This window comes from Oncorhynchus masou, chromosome 5, assembly GCF_036934945.1.
Source record: "Oncorhynchus masou masou isolate Uvic2021 chromosome 5, UVic_Omas_1.1, whole genome shotgun sequence".
Classification (NCBI taxonomy): domain Eukaryota; kingdom Metazoa; phylum Chordata; class Actinopteri; order Salmoniformes; family Salmonidae; genus Oncorhynchus; species Oncorhynchus masou.
The window spans coordinates 65,622,153-65,642,791 of record NC_088216.1 but is presented as its reverse complement, the minus strand read 5'-3'; the positions used below and the strand labels follow the sequence as shown (position 1 = coordinate 65,642,791).

General features: G+C 41.4%; 1 protein-coding gene across 7 annotated transcripts in view; it reads right to left on the bottom strand.

Annotated features, from left to right (window-relative positions):
• Nucleotides 1-19,737, bottom strand: part of LOC135540111 (polyhomeotic-like protein 2) — a 44,532-nt gene extending 24,795 nt beyond the window's left edge. For all 7 annotated transcript variants that reach the window (XM_064966491.1, XM_064966495.1, XM_064966492.1 and 4 more), the window contains exon 1: nucleotides 19,612-19,737. The gene's annotated coding sequence lies outside the window, so the exon portion shown is untranslated. The remainder of the gene's footprint in view (nucleotides 1-19,611) is intronic.
• Between the last annotated feature and the right edge of the window lie 902 nt (nucleotides 19,738-20,639).

Genomic DNA, 20,639 nt, shown 5'->3' with positions numbered 1-20,639 from the left:
GATCTTGGGAAGGGTACCAAAAATATTTCTGCAGCATTGAAGGTCCCAAAAACACAGTGGCCTCCATCAATCTTAAATTGAGGAAGTTTGGAACCACCAAGACTCTTCCTAGGGCTGGCCACCTGGCCAAACGGGGAGAAGGGCCTTGGTCAGGGAGGTGACCAAGAACCTGATAGTCTGATAGATTCTCCTCCACAGAGGAACTCTTTCAGAAGAAAACCATCTCTGCAGCACTCCACCAATCAGGCCTTTATGGTAGAGTGCTCAGACGGAAGCCACTCCTCAAAAAATGCCTGCTTGGAGTTTGCCAGAAAGGCACCTAAAGACTCAGACAATGAGAAACAAGATTCTCTGATCTAATGAAACCAAGATTGAACTCTTTGGCCTGTGCCAAGTGTCACGTCTGGAGGAAACCTGGCACCATCCCTACAGTGAAGCATGGTGTCTGCATCATGCTGTGTGGATGTTTTTCCACAGGCAGGAACTGAGAGACTAGTCAGGCAAAGATGAACAGAGCAAAGTACAGAGAGATCCTTGATGAAAACATGCTCCAGAGTGCTCAGGACCTCAGCTGGGGTGAAGGTTCACCTTCACACAGTACAACGACCCTAAGCACACAGCTAAGACAACGCAGCAGTGGCTTCAGGACAAGTCTGAATGTCCTTGAGTGGCCTAGCCAGAGACTGGATCAAACATCTCTGGAGAGACTTGAAAATAGCTGTGCAGCAACGCTCCCAATCCAACCTGACAGAGCTTGCGAGGATCTGCTGAGAGGAATTGGTAGAAACTCCCCAAATACAGGTGTGCCAAGCTTGTAGCGTCAGGGTAGCCTAGTGGTTAGAGCGTTGGACTAGTAACCGGAAGGTTGCGAGTTCAAACCCCTGAGCTGACAAGGTGTCGTTCTGCCCCTGTTCCCAGGCCGTCATTGAAAATAAGAATTTGTTCTTAACAGACTTGCCTGGTTAAATAAAGGTAAATAAATAAATACCCAAGAAGCCTCGAGGCTGTAATTGCTGCCAAAGAAACTTCAACAAAGTGCTGAGTAAATGGTCTGAATACTCATGTACAGTTGATGTCGGACGTTTACATACACCTTAGCCATATACATTTAATAACCTCTTGGAACTACCCATCCCGGATCCGTGAGAATTGTCAGCAACTACACTAATTAGCATTGCACAACGGTCAAATAATCTTAATAGAGAATATTCATATTCATGAAATCACAAGTGAAATATAGCGAAACACAGCTTAGCCTTTTGTCAATCACCCTGTCGTCTCAGATTTTGAAATTTTTAGTTTAATACAGTTTAATATTTTTGACCAGAGGATATTTCTCCAAAAAGACCAATTTTTGTCCCCATTTGCAGTTGCAAACCATAGTCTGGCTTTTTATGGCGGTCTTGGAACAGTGGTTTCCTCCTTGCTGAGCGGCCTTTCAGGTTCTGTCAATATAGGACCCGTTTTACTGTGGATATAGATACTTTTGTACCCGTTTCCTCCAGCATCTTCACAAGGTCCTTTGCTGTTGTTCTGGGATTGACTTGCACTTTTCGCACCAAGGTACGTTCATCTCTAAGAGACAGAACGCGTCTCCTTCCTGAGCGGTATGACAGGTGCGTGGTCCCATGGTGTTTATACTTGTGTACTATTGTTTGTACAGATGAACGTGGTACCTTCAGGAGTTTGTAAATTTCTTCCAAGGATGAACCAGACTTGTGGAGGTCAACAATTTTGTTTGAAGTCTTGGCTGATTTCTTTTGATTTTCACCTGATGTCAAGCAAAGAGGCACTGAGTGAAGGTAGGCCTTGAAATTTCCGAGCTGTTTAAAGGCACAGTCAACTTAGTGCATGTAAACTTCTGACCCACTGGAATTGTGATACAGTGAATTATAAATGAAATAATCTGTCTGTAAACAATTGTTGGAAAAATTACTTGTGTCATGCTTTACTGCTAAAGCATCCTAAAGATTGATTCTATACATCGTTTGACATGTTTCCATGGACTTTAACGGAGCTTTTTCTCATTTTGTCTGCAACTAGTGAACGCGCTAGCGGAACCCCTCAACAACATTCCACTGAAAAGGTAGCGTGTGAAATTCAAAAAAAAAATATTTTTTAGAAATCACACATTAACAAGTCCAATACACCAAATGAAAGATAAACATCTTGATAAATATACCCATAATGTCTGATTTCAAAAATGCTTTACAACTAAAACACAACATGTGATTATGTTAGGTCATAGCCAAGTCGAAAAAACACAGCAATTTTTCCAGCCAAAGAGTCACAAAAAGCAGAAATATAGATCAAATGAATCACTAACCTTTGATGATCTTCATCAGATGACACTCATAGGACATCATATTACACAATACATGTATGTTTTGTTTCGATAATGTGCATATTTATTTCCAAAAATCTCAGTTTACATTGGTGCCTTACGTGCAGTAATGTTTTGATTCCAAAACATCTGGAGATTTTGCAGAAATACTCATAATAAACATTGATAAAAGATACTAGTGTTATTCACAGAATTAAAGATAGACTTCTCCTTAATGCAACCGCTGTGTCAGATTTTTTTTAAATTTACGGAAAAATTCTAATCTGAGAACGGCGCTCAGAACCCAAAACAGCCAGAGGAATATCCGCCATTTTGGAATCAACAAAGTTTGGTCCATAAAGTTGCATCATTTATGTCCAAATAGCCACTTGTTGTTAGCGTGTTCAGCCCAGTAATCCATCTTCATGAGGCGCAGGCACTTCATCCAGACAAAAACTCGAAAAGTTCCGTTACAGTCCTTTAGAAACATGTCAAACGATGTATGGAATCAATCTTTAGGATGTTTTTAACATAAAACATAAATAATGTCCAACCGGAGAATTCCTTTGTTCTTCAGAAAAGCACTGGAACGCGAGGTAAATCTGTCAGTAGCGCACATCATGAGACCAAGGCTCTCTGCCAGACCACTGACTCAGAGGTCTCATGAGCCCCTCCTTTATCGTAGAATCCTCATGCAAGTTTAAAAAGACGGTTGACATCTAGTGGAAGCCGTAGGAAGTGCAACTGTATCCATATCTCAATGTGTATTTGGTAGGCCAAGCTTTGAAAAACTACAAACCTCAGATGTCCCACTTCCTGGTTGGATTTTTCTCAGGTTTTCACCTGCCATATGAGTTCATTCAAACAGTTTTAGAAACTTCAGAGTGTTTTCTATCCAATACTACTAATAATATGCATATATTAGCATCTGGGACAGAGTAGGAGGCAGTTCACTCTAGGCACGCTATTCATCCAAAAGTGAAAATGCTGCCCCCGATCCCAAAAAGGTTAAGGAGAAGTTAACCTGTTGAAACTCTAGGGGCGCAATTTCATTTTTGGATGAAAAACGTTCCCGTTTTAAACAAGATATTTTGTCACAAAAAGATGCTCGACTATGCATATAATTGGTAGCTTTGGAAAGAAAACACTCTGACGTTTCCAGAACTGCAAAGATATTTTCTGTGCGTGCCCTAGAACGTGAGCTTCAGGCAAAACCAAGATGAGACGGCATCCAGGAAATGAGCAGGATTTTTGAGGCTCTGTTTTCCATTGTCTCCTTATATGGCTGTGAATGCGAGAGGAGTAAGTCTGCCCTTTCTGTCGTTTCCCCAAGGTGTCTGCAGCATTGTGACGTATTTGTAGGCATATCATTGGAAGATTGACCATAAGAGACCACATTTACCAGGTGTCCGCCCGGTGTCCTGCGCCGAAATTGGTGCGCAAAAGTCAGCTGCAAGTATTTTTCCATGGAATGTAGAGGAGAATGCAGGCTTCCACGAACGATATATCAATGAAGAGATATGTGAAAAAACACCCTGAGGATTGATTCCAAACAACGTTTGCCATGTTTCGGTCGATATTATGGAGTTAATCCGGAAAAAGTTTTACGTTGTAGGTGACTGAATTTTCGGTTCGTTTCGGTAGCCAAATGTGATGTACAAAACGGAGCGATTTCTCCTACACACAGACGCTTTCAGGAAAAACTGCGCATTTGGTATGTAACTGAGAGTCTCCTCATTGAAAACATCCGAAGCTCTTCAAAGGTAAATGATTTTATTTATTTGGTTATCTGGTTTTTGTGAAAATGTTGCGTGCTAAATGCTACTCAAAATGCTAAGCTAGCTTAGCATACTCTTACACAAATTAGTCAATTGCTATGGTTCAAAAGCATATTTTGAAAATCTGAGATGACAGTGTTGTTAAGAAAAGGCTAAGCTTGAGAGCAGGCGTATTATTTTCATTTTATTTGCGATTTTCAGAAATCGTCAACGTTGCGTTACGCTAATGAGCCTGAGGCTTTAGTCACGATCCCGGATGGGGAGTTTCAAGAAGTTAAACTATATTTCCATGTATAACACTTGTATTTTCATCAACATCTATAATGAGTATTTCTGTAAATTGATGTGGCTCTCTGCAAAATCACTGGATGTTTTTGGAACTACTGAACATAACGCGCCAATATATACTGAGATTTGTTTATACAAATATGAACTTTATCGAACACAACATACATGTATTGTGTAACATGAAGTCCTATGAGTGTCATCTGATGAAGATCAAAAGGTTAGTGATTAATTATTTCTGATTTTTGTGACTCCACTCTGTGTTTTTCTGTGACTTGGCTCTGACCTAACATAATCGTTTGTGGTGCTTTCGCTGTACAGCCTATTTGAAATTGGACACTGTGGTGGGATTAACAACAAGATTACATTTAAAATGGTATAAAATACTTGTATGTTTGAGAAATCTTTATTATGAGATTTCTGTTGTTTTGAATTTGGCGCCCGGCACTTTCACTAGCTGTTGTCATATCGATCCCGTTAACGGGATCTCAGCCCTAAGAAGTTTAAGAGATAAATCGGATTGCGTTCTACATTTCACCTGTCACAGTATTTTACATTATGAAGCTTACTGTAGTTCCCCAGAACAGTTGAGCCAGTCACGTATTTGTTTGTAAATAGCACAACGGGAGAAAGCAGGACCAGGTCAGTCCAGCTGTGTATTGACAGGGGTTGCGTTTTATATTGAAAGTCAGTGTTTTCGTTGCATTCAATAAGAGTGATCAGGGACGTGCAACTAGGGCTGACCCCAATTTGTCGACAGATCGATTGTTTGGTCGACCAAGATTTTTTTTTGTCGAGCAGTAGCAAATAAATAAACTCAGCAAAAAGAGTAACGTCCCTTTTTCTGGACCCTGTCTTTCAAAGATAATTCGTAAAAATCCGAATAACTTCACAGATCTTCATTGTAAAGGGTTTAAACACTGTTTCCCATGCTTGTTCAATGAACCATAAACAATTAATGAACATGCACCTGTGGAACAGTCGTTAAGACAGACGGTAGGTAATTAAGGTCACAGTTGTAAAAACTTAGTACACTAAAGAGGCCTTTCTACGGACTCTAAAAAAACACCAAAAGAAAGATGCCCAGGGCATCTGCCCTGCTCATCTGAGTGAATGTGCCTTAGGCATGCTGCAAGGAGGCATGAGGGCTGCAGATGTTGCCAGGGAAATAAATTGCAATGTCCGTACTGTGAGACACCTAAGACAGCGCGACAGGGAGAAAGGACGGACAGCTGATCGTCCTCGCAGTGGCAGACCACGTGTAACAACACCTGCACAGAATCGGTACATCCGAACATCACACCTGCGGGACAGGTACAGGATGGCAACAACAACTGCCCGAGTTACACCAGGAAGGCACAATCCCTCCATCAGTGCACAGACTGTCCACAATAGGTCGAGAGAGGCTGGACTGAGGGCTTGTAGGCAAAAAGTGCTCTTCACTGACGAGTCGCGGTTTTGTCTCACCAGGAATCATGGTCGGATTCGCGTTTATTATCAATGGAATGAGCGTTACACCGAGGCCTGTACTCTGGAGCGGGATCGATTTGGAGGTGGAGGGTCCGTCATGGTCTGGGGCGGTGTGTCACAGCATCATCGGACTGAGCTTGTTGTCATTGCAGGCAATCTCAACGCAGTACGTTACAGGGAAGACATCCTCCTCCCTCATGTGGTACAGCATGACAATGCCACCAGCCATACTGCTCGTTCTGTGTTTAATTTTCTGCAAGACAGGAATGTCAGTGTTCTGCCATGGCCAGCGAAGAGCCCGGATCTCATTCCCATTGAGTATGTCTGGGACCTGTTGGATCAGAGGGTGAGGGGTAGGGCCATTCCCCCCCAGAAATGTCCGGGAACTTGCAGGTGCCTTGGTGGAAGAGTGGGGTAACATCTCACATCAAGAACTGGCAAATCTGGTGCAGTCCATGAGGAGGAGATGCACTGCAGTACTTCATGCAGCTGGTGGCCACACCAGATACTGACTGTTACTCCATCTTTGTTCAGGGACACATTGTTCCATTTATGTTAGTCACATGGCTGTGGAACATGTTCAGTTAATGTCTCAGTTGTTTATATATATTTTTATGGCACATGAGACACCTGTCTGAGTTGAGCCAATCTCAGTGAAATAATCCTTTTGTAGACTCTGCCGTTACTCAGATTCTTCCAGTAATAAAGCTACACGAGGAGTCGGCAACCTTTCTCATGTGGAATGCCAATTTATCTGATAATTTTGCGTTTGGAAATTGCTACCAAGGATGAACCAGACTTGTGGAGGTCTACAATTTTGTTTTAGGTTTTAACTGATTTCTTTTGATTTTCCCATGATGTAAAAAAGGCACTGAGTTTGAAGGTAGGCCTTGAAATACATCCCCAGGTACAACTCCAATTGACTCAAATGATGTCAATTAGCAGAAGCTTCTCAAGCAATGACATCGTTTTCTGGAATTTTCCAAGCTGTTTAAAGGCACAGTCAACTTAGTGTATGTAAACGTCTGACCCACTGGAATTGTGATACAGTGAATTATAAGTGAAATAATCTGTCTGTAAACAATTGTTGGAAAAATTACTTGTGTCATGCACAAAGTAGATGTCCTAACTTGACTTGCCAAAACTATAGTTTGCTAACAAGAAATGTGTGGTGTGTTTGAAAAACAAGTTTTAATGACTCCAACCTAAGTGTATGTAAACTAAAGTTTTTGGGAGATGCGATGGATCATTGGGGATCATTCAATATTCCCTTTCTTTTGATGTTCAGTGAAATCATCCCATGTGAAGAGTCAACTCATTTAATTAAAGTAAAATTCGAAACTAAATTATTTCTTTTTTCTATTGGAAGGATTTAATCATTTGCAATTATGTCTACTTAGGATAAGGTACAATTATTATGTTTCTGTCTCCATATATGTTAAATATATCCAATGCTAAAAACATTATATTTAAACGGTATTAATATTAATTTGCATATATTTCTGTTAATTCCCATATATTCCCATTAATTCTCACGGAAAGTTTCCACCTCTGAATATTCCCCAAAATGTGCAACCCTAGTAATGACGCTGCATAACATTTAGAGCTAGATGTGCAACAAAGCATTCCTAACCTAGCCCACAATGTCTGCAACAAGTCAAGCAGTCACTTGAAAGAGTAAGACAATTTCAGTGCAACAACTCCAAGGCGAAATACATTAACGCCAAGACAATGGAATTCATTGCCCTTGACAATCAACTGTTCTCTGTCGTGGATGATGTTAGCTTTCACCGACTGGTTGAGCACCGGTACACACTACCAAGTGCGCAATTTTTCAGATGTTGCCCTACCAGAGTTACACAGTAATAGCGCCACTGCTATTAGCTTCACGACTGACATTTGGACCAACGATATCAGCCCCATGAGCATGCTGAGTCTGACAGCACAGTGGGTCGTTGAGGATTTCGTACTGAGGATAGTCATATTGCATGCTCAAGAATATGCTGGTTGTCATACCGCTGCTACCATTTTAATGGCATTTGAGAACATGTTTGAAACTTGGAAACATGAACACACATGCTAGCTCCATTCGAACAACTGACTCGAGAAATAACCTCATCAACTGCACCTGCAGCAGACGTGCTATCCTCTGTCATGACATTGAAACGCCTGCTGGCATTCTCTCTTTACTGTGTCACCATGCTCAATGCTATGTACAAGGCCCGCTACTTCGATGCAGACAAAAAACAGGGTTTACGTGAAATGTTACATACACAGCTGGACAAGATGGAAACGGACACAGTGACAGTGTGCACCAAGGAAGAGAGGCCACGGACAGACAGAGCTGAAACTTCACTGCTTGACATGTATGATGAAATCGTGGTTGAGAATGAAACAACTGAACAACGAAACAGCACAGCAAGTGAAAGAAATAGGTTTTGATGATGTTTTACTGGTAATGGGGACATATGTAAATGCCAACAAAATTACTTTTTGGTCAGTGTGGTGTGTGATGGTGGTGTGTGTAACCTTTATTTAACTAGGGAAGTCAGTTATGAAAAAATTCTTATTTACAATGATGGCCTACCCCGGCCCCACCCGGACGACGCTGGGCCAATTGTGCCCCGCCCTATGGAACTCACAATCACGGCCAGATGTGATACAGCCTGGATTCTTACCAGGGACTGTAGTGACGCCTCTTGCACTGAGATGCAGTGCCTTAGACCGCTGCGTCCATGTGTGTGTGTTAACTATTTAACTGTACTTGAATGCGTAAAAGGCCGCACATTTTTTATTATTATCGGTATTGGGTTTTTTTTTGGCAAGGAAAATATCAGATATCGGTATTGGCCAAAAATGTCATATCGGGGCATCACTACTTGCTAGTTAAGTAAGTGGCTGAATTAATAAGGTGACGGGGCATCACTACTTGCTAGTTAAGTAAGTGGCTGAATTAATAAGGTGACGGGGCATCACTACTTGCTAGTTAAGTAAGTGGCTGAATTAATAAGGTGATCCCAAAAAGGTTAAGGGCATCACTACTTGCTAGTTAAGTAAGTGGCTGAATTAATAAGGTGACGGGGCATCACTACTTGCTAGTTAAGTAAGTGGCTGAATTAATAAGGTGACGGGGCATCACTACTTGCTAGTTAAGTAAGTGGCTGAATTAATAAGGTGACGGGGCATCACTACTTGCTAGTTAAGTAAGTGGCTGAATTAATAAGGTGAAGGGGCATCACTACTTGCTAGTTAAGTAAGTGGCTGAATTAATAAGGTGACGGGGAATCACTACTTGCTAGTTAAGTAAGTGGCTGAATTAATAAGGTGACGGGGCATCACTACTTGCTAGTTAAGTAAGTGGCTGAATTAATAAGGTGACGGGGCATCACTACTTGCTAGTTAAGTAAGTGGCTGAATTAATAAGGTGACGGGGCATCATATTGCGTTAGCTTTCTGCCGTGTTTGAGAAGTCAAAGCCCTTTGGATGAGTTCTGTACAGCTGCCACTGCTACCATTTTCCTTAAATGTTTTCTCCTCTCCGTTCTCAGCACATCTGCTCCTTCCCCATCTTCTCCGAGCAGAGCAGGTAGGCCCGTTGTTGTAGCAACTCCAGACTCATTAGGGCTGTCCCCGACAAAAATTTGGTTGATTATTCTACATTTTTAAACATGTATTTCTCCACATATAGACACATCCTATGTGTTTTGATAAAAGCCACTATATGCACTGAGCTTGTTGTCACGACGCCTACCGAAGGTGGCCCTTCCCGTTCAGGTGGCGCTCGGCGGTCGTCGTCACCGGCCTACTAGCTGCCACTGATTATTTCTTCCCCCTCCTTGTCGGTTTAATGGTTACACCTGTTGTGTATTTCCTGATTAGTTGGGCTTTATTAGCCAGCCGGCCCGCATGCTCTTTGTGCGGGATTGTTTTGTGTAACTTGTGTGCACGTCTGTGGGTTACGTGTTTCCCATTTCGTGGGTTTTGCTGGACAGTTTAAGTCCCCGTGTTTGGGGCATTTGTTTTGTTGTACGCCCTGTGTTTTCGTGGGGTTAGCTTATGTTCGCCGCTTTGTGCATTAAATTAACACTACCCTGAACTCTCTGCTTCCTGCGCCTGACTTCTCACCCACTACACCCAGACTGTTACACTTGTCTGATGCATTAAGCTTACGGTTTGATGAAATAAGACAAACACCTCAAGAGGGCGCCAGATATCAGATAACCAGAAGAAAAGAAAAACTTAGCCTGACCTAACTATTTTCCTCCCGCTCCTGCTGGCTTTCTCAGATTCTGAAGTTTCTGATAATACACTACACGAGGAGTCGGCAACCTCTCATGTCGAATGCCAACTTATCTTACCATTTTTACCGATCTGCAAACCAGTTATGGTTTTCATATGCACATTTTCATTAAACAGTTTCATTAAATGTATAATAACATCTTCATATCTCAAAATTATTGTCATGTCGTTAATCAAAATTCTATCCAAATATAAATGAAAATAATTAACCTAAAAAATAACTTCTATTGCCACTGCCGTAAAATAGCCTACATAATTCCAACAAATAAAAACATTGCAGCCTGCAGGTAGAAAATATCTTGATAAAAATAAATATCCTATAAATCACATTGGCTACATATGGCCTGTCTGCAACGAACTTGAAACATCGTATCAAATATTAACTTGGGTCTGAGGCCTCCCAGGTGGCGCAGTGGTCTAAAGCTAGCTGTGCCACCAGAGATTCTGGGTTTGAGCCCAGGCTCTGTCGCAGCCGGCTGTGACCGGGAGGCCCATGTGCACATTTGGCACAGCGTCATCCGGGTTAGGGAGGGTTTGGCTGGCAGGGATATCCTTGTCTCATCGCGCACTAGGGTTGGCTTCCGGGTTGGATGTGCATTGTGTCAAGAAGCAGTGTGGCTTGGTTGGTTTGTGTTTCGGAGGACACATGGCTCTCGACCTTCGCCTCTCCCAAGTCCGTACGGGAGTTGCAGTGATGAGACAAGACTGTAACTACCAATTGGATACCACGAAATTGGAGAGAAAAAAGGGGCTCTCATATGTTCTCATGCTCAGAACATGAGAACATATGAAAGCTGGTGATTCGTTTTAACATGAGTCTTCAATATTCGCAGGTAAGAAGTTTTAGGTTGTAGTTATTATAGGAATTATAGGACTATTTCTCTCTATACGATTTGTATTTCATATACCTTTGACTATTGGATGTTCTTATAGGCACTTTAGTATTGCCAGTGTAACAGTATAGCTTCCATCCCTCTCCTCACCCCTACCTGGGCTCGAACCAGGAACACATCAATAACAGCCACCCTCGAAGCAGCGTTACCCATGCAGAGCAAGGTGAACAACTACTCAAAGTCTCAGAACGAGTGACGTTTGAAACGCTATTAGCGCTCACCCTGCTAACAAGCTAGCCATTTCACATCGGTTACAACAGCCTAATCTCGGGAGTTGATAGGCTTGAAGTCATAAACAGTGCAATGCTTGAAGCATCGCAAAGAGCTGCTGGCGAAACACACGAAAGTGCTGTTTGAATGAATGTCTACGAGCCTGCTGGTGCCTACCATCGCTCAGTCAGACTGCTCCATCAAATCATAGATTATAACATAATTATAATTATAACATAATAACATAAAAGAAATACGAGCTGTAGGTCATTAATATGGTCGATTCCGTAAATTATCATTTCGAAAACAAAACGTTTATTCTTTCAGTGAAATACGGAACTGTTCCGTATTTTATCTAACAGATGGCACCCCTAAGTCTAAATATTGCTGTTACATTGCACAACCTTCAATGTTATGTCATAATTACGTAAAAATTTGGTAAATTAGTTTGCAATGAGCCAGGCGGCCCAAACTGTTGCATATACCCTGACTGCGTGCAATGAAGAAGTGACACAATTTCACCTGGTTAATTTTTATTTTACTAGGCAAGTCAGTTTACGGCCTAGGAACAGTGGGCTAACTGCCTGTTCAGGGGCAGAACGACAGATTTGTACCTTGTCAGCTCAGGGATTTGAACTTGCAACCTTCCGGTTACTAGTCCAACGCTCTAACCACTAGGCTACCCTGCTGCCCCTAATATTGCCTGCTAACCTTTCTTTTAGCTAAATATGCAGGTTTAAAAATATATACTTCTGTGTGTTGATTTTAAGAAAGGCATTGATGTTTATGGTTAGGTATACGTTGGAGCAACGACAGCCCTTTTTCGCGAATGCACACTGCATCGATTATATGCAACCCAGGACACGCTAGATAAACTAGTAATATCATCAACCATGTGTAGTTATAACTATTGATTATGATTGATTGATTGTTTTTTTATAAGATAAGTTTAATGCTAGCTAGCAACTTACCTTGGCTTCTTACTGCATTTGCGTAACAGGCAGGCACCTCGTGAGGCAGGTGGTTAGAGCGTTGGACTAGTTAACCGTAAGGTTGCAAGATTGAATCCCTGAGCTGACAAGGTAAAAATCTGTCGTTCTGCCCCTGAACAAGGCAGTTAACCCACCGTTCCTAGGCCGTCATTGAAAATAAGAATGTGTTCTTAAACTGACTTGCCTAGTTAAATAAAGGTGTAAAATATATATATATATATTTTTAAATAGGCTAAATCGTTGTCCAAAAATACAGATTTCCGATTGTTAAGAAATCTGCCCTAATTAATAGTCCATTCCGATTAATTGGTCGACCTCTAGTTTAGACGGCAATCCTACCTACCTACAGGTTATGGAAAATTTGCTCTTACCATTTCTCTAGTCGGTTTCCTGAAGGAGAAAGCTTCTACTTCGATCTCAAAGACAAACAAAAATACTATAGTAAAAACTACAGTAATGTCTGAAAAAAACACTACTGTATATACTACAGTATAGTACAGTTCTCACAATTACTACAGTTTATTTACTACAGTATTTATACTATAGTTAACTGCAGCAAAGTCTGCATAAACACTACAGTGAATAATATAGTATTTATACCATAGTATACTGTAGTATTTTTTCATGTGGGAATTCAAAGCCTTTGTGTTTCTGAGAAGTAATATGCTAATAAAGGAAAGAGGTACCGTAATTCTATGGTGTGGCTAGAGTTCATCACTTGCCATTCTGGTGCTATGGACTATGAATACAGTACACCACAGTTGAGTTTGTAAACAATATTGAGCTTAAGTACTGTGTACATGACAAATGCATGATTCAGGGAATGTAGGTTAGCAAGATGTAAGAGAGCATAGTATTAGAAAACAACAATATGCTCTACCTGTTAGTATGCCAATAGCTTCTATTCAGAGTTCATGCTGTATTTTGTTCACTCCATGGAAATAGAAATGGAGATGGTAGATGGTGGATGAGTACTCTGTCCAAACAGACAGTCAGTGTACTACATTTGTTGGAGTGTGTAACAAGTAGGGTGGAGCAGTATCCAGTTAGGAAAGCAAAGGCAGTTAGGAAAGCCAAGGCTAGCTTTTTCAAACAGACATTTGCATCCTGTACCACAAACTCCAAAAGGTTCTGGGACACTATAAAGTCCATGGATAATAAGAGCGCCTCCTTACTGCTGCCCACTGCACTGAGACTAGGAAACTGTTACCAAAGCCCCATATACTACCCACCACTGCGACCTGTATGCTCTTATTGGCTGGCCCTCGCTTCATATTCGTTGCCAAACCCACTGGCTCCAGGTCATCTATAAGTCTTTGCTAGGTGAAGCCCCACCTTATCTCAGCTCACTGGTCACCATAGCAGCACCCACCCGTAGCACACGCTCCAGCAGGTATATCTCACTGGCCAAAGCCAACTCCTCCTTTGGCCTCCATTCCTTCCAGTTCTCTGCTGCCAATGACTGGAACGAATTGCAAAAATCACTGAAGCTGGAGAGTCATATCTCCCTCAGTAACTTTTAAGCATCAGCTGTCAGAGCAGCTTACCGATCATTGAATCTGTAAATAGCCCACCCAACTACCTCATCCCCATATTATTTATTTTTTGCTCCTTTGCACCCCAGTATCTCTACTTGCACATTCATCTTCTGCACATCTATCACTCCAGTGTTTAATTGCTAAATTGTATTTATTTTGCCACTATGGCCTATATATTGCCTTACCTCCCTAATCTTACTACATTTGCACACACTGTATATACATTTTTCTATTGTGTTATTGACTGTATGTTTCTTTATCCCATGTGTAACTGTGTTGTTTGTGTTGCTTTGATTTATCATGGCCAGGTCGCAGTTGTAAATGAGAACTTGCTGTCAACTGGCCTACCTGGTTAAAACATTTTATAACTAGGGGGCAGTATTTTCATTTTGGATAAAAAAACGTTCCTATTTTAAACGGGATATTTTGTCACGACAAGATGCTCGACTATGCATATAATTGACATCTTTGGATAGAAAACACTGACGTTTCCACAACTGCAAAGATATTGTCTGTGAGTGCAACAGAACTGATGTTACAGGCGAAACCCAGATAACAATCCAATCAGGAAGTGCCGCATTTTTTAAAACCGCCTCATGCCAATGACTCCTTATATGGCTGTGAATGAGCTACGAATGAGCTTACGTTTTCTACGTATTCCCCAAGGTGTCTACAGCATTGTGACGTCTTTTTACGCATTTATGTTGAAGAATAGCCGTAAGGGACCACATTTAGCAAGTGGTCACATGATGGCTCCCGCAGAAAATCTTGCGTAAAGTACACAAGTAGCCATTTTTCCAATCGCTTCTTATGAGAAACCAATTGTCCCGGTGGATATTTTATCGAATAGATATATGAAAAACACCTTGAGGATTGATTCTAAACAACGTTTGCCATGTTTCTGTCGATATTATGGAGCTAATTTGGAAAAAAGTTTGGCGTTGTAGTGACTGCATTTTCTGGTCGATTTCTCAGCCAAACGTGAAGAACAAACGGAGATATTTTGCCTACAAAAATAATCGAAGTTTTTGGTAAATGAAAAATTTTTGGAAAATTTGCTGATCGAACTGGGAGTCTCCTGAGTGAAAACATCCTAGGATAGGATAAAGTTCTTCAAAGGTAAATTATTTAATTTGATTGCTTTTCTTATTTTTGTGAAAATGTTGCCTGATGCTAGCAGAGCCTAGCCATAGCATTATGCCATGATAAACTTACACAAATGCTTGTCTAGCTTTGGCTGTAAAGCATATTTTGAAAATCTGAGATGACAGTGTGAGTAACAAAAGGCTAAACTGTGTCTCAATATATTTAATTTGTGATTTTCATGAATAGGAAAATCTTCCTAGAAAATGTATGTCCGCTGCGTTATGCTAATTAGTTTGAGGCTATGATTACGCTCCTGCATGCGGGATGGGTAGTATCAAGAAGCTTTAACTTCTTAAAAAAAAAAAAGAAAAAAGGTTTTTTTAAATCCAGATTTTCATAGTCTTACTGTTTCTGTACCATACCAGCTATACGGTATAACCAGAAGTGCACACAAGAGGCGCTATATTTGACATAAAACAATTTAAGCAACAGGGATCTTTGATCCAGGAGGGGATTGAATGTCTCTGCTGTAACCAAGAAGCTTGAGCTTGAGATCTAGCCACTTAGCTAGCATGTTAGCAAACCAAATGCATTGCTGGAGCCCTGAGCTGGATATAATTTATTTGACACATCTTAGATTTCTACTTATAGTAGAACTCTACTTATAAGCAGTGACGTAGCACGCACCCCCACAATGTAGGGAAGCCCTCAACCTCCCCCACCCCAAAAAAAAACCAATACCCCAGGAAACAGTATAAATGGTATATCCCCCATAGTAACAAGAGAGAGAAAGTCTCCCTTGATCCAGAGGCCGGATCGATCTGGGGTGTAATTGAGCTATCTGACTCGGATGGACTTTTATTACACAGCTGAGTAGGCCATTACAAAGAGAGCCTGGCCCCCTTCCAGGTGTGTGTGTCTACGACTCGTGGCAGTGTGTGCCTTCGTAAGTGTGGATGTGTGTGTGTGTATTGACAATTAGCCACACGTGGCCCATTCACTAAGGATGTGTGGCAATAAGGCTGCACAATTAATCAAATTTAGATAGAAAATTCAATATCCATATTTGCAAGAGGCTGTGAATCTGCAATATTTTGAAACGCCACGCTGCCGCATGTAAAGTCCGTTTTAATAGTCTACTCCATTTGCTACTTGAGTCATCTCTCTCCCGCTTCCCACACACACCAGGCCCCGCCCCTGTCAATCAAGGAGTGCAGTTGCTCGAACACCACCACTTGCCGTTCCAAGTTCACTGTGCATGGTCAATGCAACAGATGCAACAATCCATAAGAGTTCTATATTTACACTATTTGTTTGTGTATCTTACTCTCTGCAAATAGCTAGTTAGTTTGTATTTTCTTACAAAGTTGTGGCATATAAAAAAAGATATGCTACCCGCTAATGTTAATCACTAGTTCGCTACAGCCTGACACTAGTGCTGATGTAGGCTTAGATCAGCAAGTTGTTTGTGCTACGGTATGTTCTAAATAAAATTACGTCCTGTTGACATCGGTTTATAACATTGACGTTAAACTAGACATCGGGCCAATACCGATGTTGGCATTTTTAGCTAATATTGTTCAATTCCGATATGTTCACCTATACATATCGTGCATCTCTAGTACTTTTATCAGTATTAGATTTTGGGCCCATACTGTTCAGCCTTATGTGGCAGCATGCTACAACAACAACAAACAAACAAACAAAAGAATCGCCCATACCAGATGTAGCCCAGAGGACCGGCCTGCTCTTTCTCTGCTTTTCTCTACATCTTCAATTAGAACAATACTACACCCAGCTGTTAGGTGCGAAATCCCTACTGACTCCCCCAGTAAACCTCAATAACAAAACCACATAACTAATCTCATACTGAACATTCCTCGCTTACTCCGGTCTATAAATACCTCTATCAAACAGCACCCCCGAAGCGACAGATTATCAGCATGGTTCAAACCAGACACTATTCTATGACTCAATCTCAAAGGAATCATTCCCCTATGTGGGGCTAAACAACAAAGGGAAAAATAGGTCAGGCATGAGCAATGGTAGTGACTTGTGAGCACAGAGGATTGAAAGCACTGGGCTCATCAGAAGACATTTAGCAAGACTCTGCCAGCTGTGGGCCAGCCTGTCCCTGGTTGGACATAACTGAGAGCATGACAAGACCACCCTGGGGATGGTGGTTGACTTGCTTTCTTAGCAGTCAACTACTGTACCTTCAATGCAGCTGGGTGACTGGCCTGCTATGCCCTTGTTTTTTGTCATGATAGTCAAGGTCTCCCAAGGTCTCCCAAAACCCTTGGCTGGATGTTCTGCTCCTTCTGATATCATTATCAATGATTTCTTGAGAAATGCTTGCTTTGGAACACAATGTGCTGTGTGATATATCAGTGTCATAATGGGTAGTTTGGGTCCTGGATGCCAATTGGCTGAAACAGTATTTCAGCCGTGTATATTAGACACAAAAATACTTGTTTACGGTTCCATTTATGTTGGCAACCAGTTTACAGTAGCAAAAGGACACTTCGGTGGGTTGTGGTATATGGCCAATGTCATTTTTTATTTATTTTTTTGCTTATTGGTGCAATATGCATAAATTGCTGCACCATTTCTTGGTTGCTAAAAATCTAAATAGTTAACCTAATTTAAGTTTGTGACAAAACAAGCAATGCATAGTGTATAGAATCATTGTACCATCTAAACTGCTGTGAAATATATTTTCAATAACCCCAAATAGTGTTTCCAGGGGGTGTAAAAAACTGAAAGTTAAAAGACTAAAAAAACATCAGAATCTTAGAGTAGCTGTCAATGAGAATTACATATCTATAACTAACATTTCTATGGGAATTTGGTTGGGTTGCCCCAAAAAGTTACATATTGCAGCTTTAAAGCATTTTTAGATTGTAATAAAAAGCGCCATAGAAAAAGTATACATTATTATTAATATACTACACCCCATCCCCACAGATGTCAATTCAACGTCTAATCAACATTGGTTCAACGTAATTACATTGAAATTACTTGGAAACAACGTTGATTCAACCAGTGTGCCAAGTGGGTCAGGCCTTATTGCTTAAATACACACCTACTCTGGCATTATTGCTTGAATAAAGCTAGCCTACCCTTAGACATGAGCTGTCTCACTGCTTACTCTGAACTATGTCTAGTTTCAGTTAATAAAAGGAAAACAGCAACTCATGCTGTTTAGTTGTGGATGAGAAAATATGACTTTGCAGTTACAAGCCAGCAGACACTCCTAGAGCAAACTATAGCCAAGCATCCATCCACTCCAATCATCCTCAGAGAAGCCCAGACTACCACAAGGGTGACACGGTCTTCAATTAGCCCTCTTTCCCTGGGATGCAGTGGAGGCCCAGACTTAACTGATATCCCCCTGATAGAAGAGAAGAGGCCTGGGCTGGTGGGCTCATGCAGCTGAAGTCTGCAGACACCAATCCCCCTGTGACCAGGAGGTCTCCCTGTGGGGGATGATCTCTGCAGAGGTAAAGGATTAGCTCTCCATGAAGAAGTAAATTAATAACAACTTTGATGCATCATGGGTGGGGCAGGGGCAAGACTAGCTTTAAGGGCAGTTCCGCCATCTTGCTTATTTACAGAGTAGCCTATCAAACATAAAAATAATGCCACTTTATCCCAACAGCAGAGATTTGCATATTTCTTGAGTCTTCAGAAGTATTGAATACAATGGAATGAGTGCCTTGGCCAGCAGCAAGTTGTTGTCATATATTCGGAAATCTAAATATCCGATTAGGTTAGGTCAAATGAGTGAGTTAAGAACTTACACACACCCCCCCCCCCCCCCACACACACACACACACAGGGGGATGACTGTAAATTGTGCATGCTCAAATAGTAACCTACACACTACTCAACATAATTCTCCCAGAGCACTGTGACCTGGCATCCAAGGGAAGATACTATGTCTATCCCATAATACTTTCATGTCATACTGAGCACTAAATGGGAGTCCCAGTACAATTAACCTCAAAAGCCTTGAGGAAATTACAGGAGCCTCACTGTAATAGTAGTAACCAATTTTATTTTTTATTATCCAGTTTAACAGCTTACATAGTGACGATTGCTAGGTATGTAATATGCATGTAATATACCCAGACACACATTGAACAGAGGTGTGGGGTACTCATGTAGCCTATATTTGTGTAATTTGGGTCACAGAGAGCCAAGGGCACTACAACTAGCCCGTTACTACAATGAGCGTTCAGCCATAACGTTAACGTTACTGCACTTGTCAAAATAAGTAACCCCCTCCTCCCCCACGCCCTAGGGGTCGTTACCCAAGGGACACAGTCTCAAAAGGCACCAACCTCCCCCCTCCAAAAATGTCCAGGGAAGGTAGTGCTGGGTGTTCGAGAATGTACAACCCATGCAAAGGCACGAACACCACCTACCTGATTCGAGCACTTTTGTTTTTAAATACACAAAATAGTTCTGTTTATGCCTGCTCATTGGTGTGTTCCTGTGTAATGCACAAATGCAATGAAGTTCCTATTGTTTCGTTAGCTAACTGCTAACGTCAGCCAGCCAGCTCTGTCAGGGCTCTGCCAGTCAGACACGGAAGGTTGTCTGCTCAATAAAGGTCCCTCCCGGCTAGCATGTACACGCTCAGACAAACACGATCATTAACCGCAGAAGTACAACTAGAGGAACGAGGACGATAACGAACTTTCATAACAAAATAAAATGTTGTTGCCATACCTTCCCCAAATGCCTTGTATTTCCCTGCTTGGAAATACTCTCGTGTTCCTTTCCTGTTACTCTACACCATCTCTGAATCTTGTTTTTTTTTCTGATACAGTCGGAATAAACCAGCACAAGTGTAGGAGCAGGGGTGGGAGGAAAAAAAAACTATGAATTAGCGTTCCAGAATATAACATGTGACATACATTCACCCAATGGGCAGAACGTTCAGACTACATGGTCGTCACTAGTTACCACAGTCACAAAGTAATTAACCCCGCATATTTCTACAATTTATCTTCTTAAAATCTGATTGTAAACTTAACCCTACCAATAACCATAACCTTAACGACACGGATAACCTTCTCCCTAACCTTAAATTAAGACCGAAAAGCAAATTTGTACGAATTTTTACTTTGTGACTGTGCTATCTAGTGGTGACCGTACTACTGAGACTGTCATGGTCTCCATAGCAACACAGAGGGATTTAACCCTTGCCGGGATTTTATTGGCTCATGCCCTAAAATTGTTACGTAGACAACGCAGTTTGAAAATAACGTATGAGCAAAAAGAGAGAGCGAGCGAAATAGAAAAGAGTGAATGTTGCATTGTGAAATATCTTATTCGATAATGAGGTCAGCATCAATTCTGGATAAGAAAATTGTAAAAATTGGCATTTTCAAAATGATCATATAGAACTACAATTCTATGTCAGCTGCTATCATCTTCCACTAAATTATGGTAATATTGTCCAGAGTACAATTCAGGGCAGGGGGAAGGGATACACCCGTTGTATTATGTCAGAGGGTAGGGGTTACAATGCAGGCAAATGTATTCAAATGTCAGGGTGTAAGTGCTATCACAAATGCAGTGCATGAAAACACAATAGGCTCTGTGGCAATGCTGATTGGTCAAAGATGTAATAGGGCAGGGCTGATGGGAGGAGCTGTAGGATGGGCTCATTGTAATGGCTGGAATGGAATTTATGGAACGGTATCAAACACAGCAAATATTTGGAAACTACATTTGACTCCATTCCAGCCATT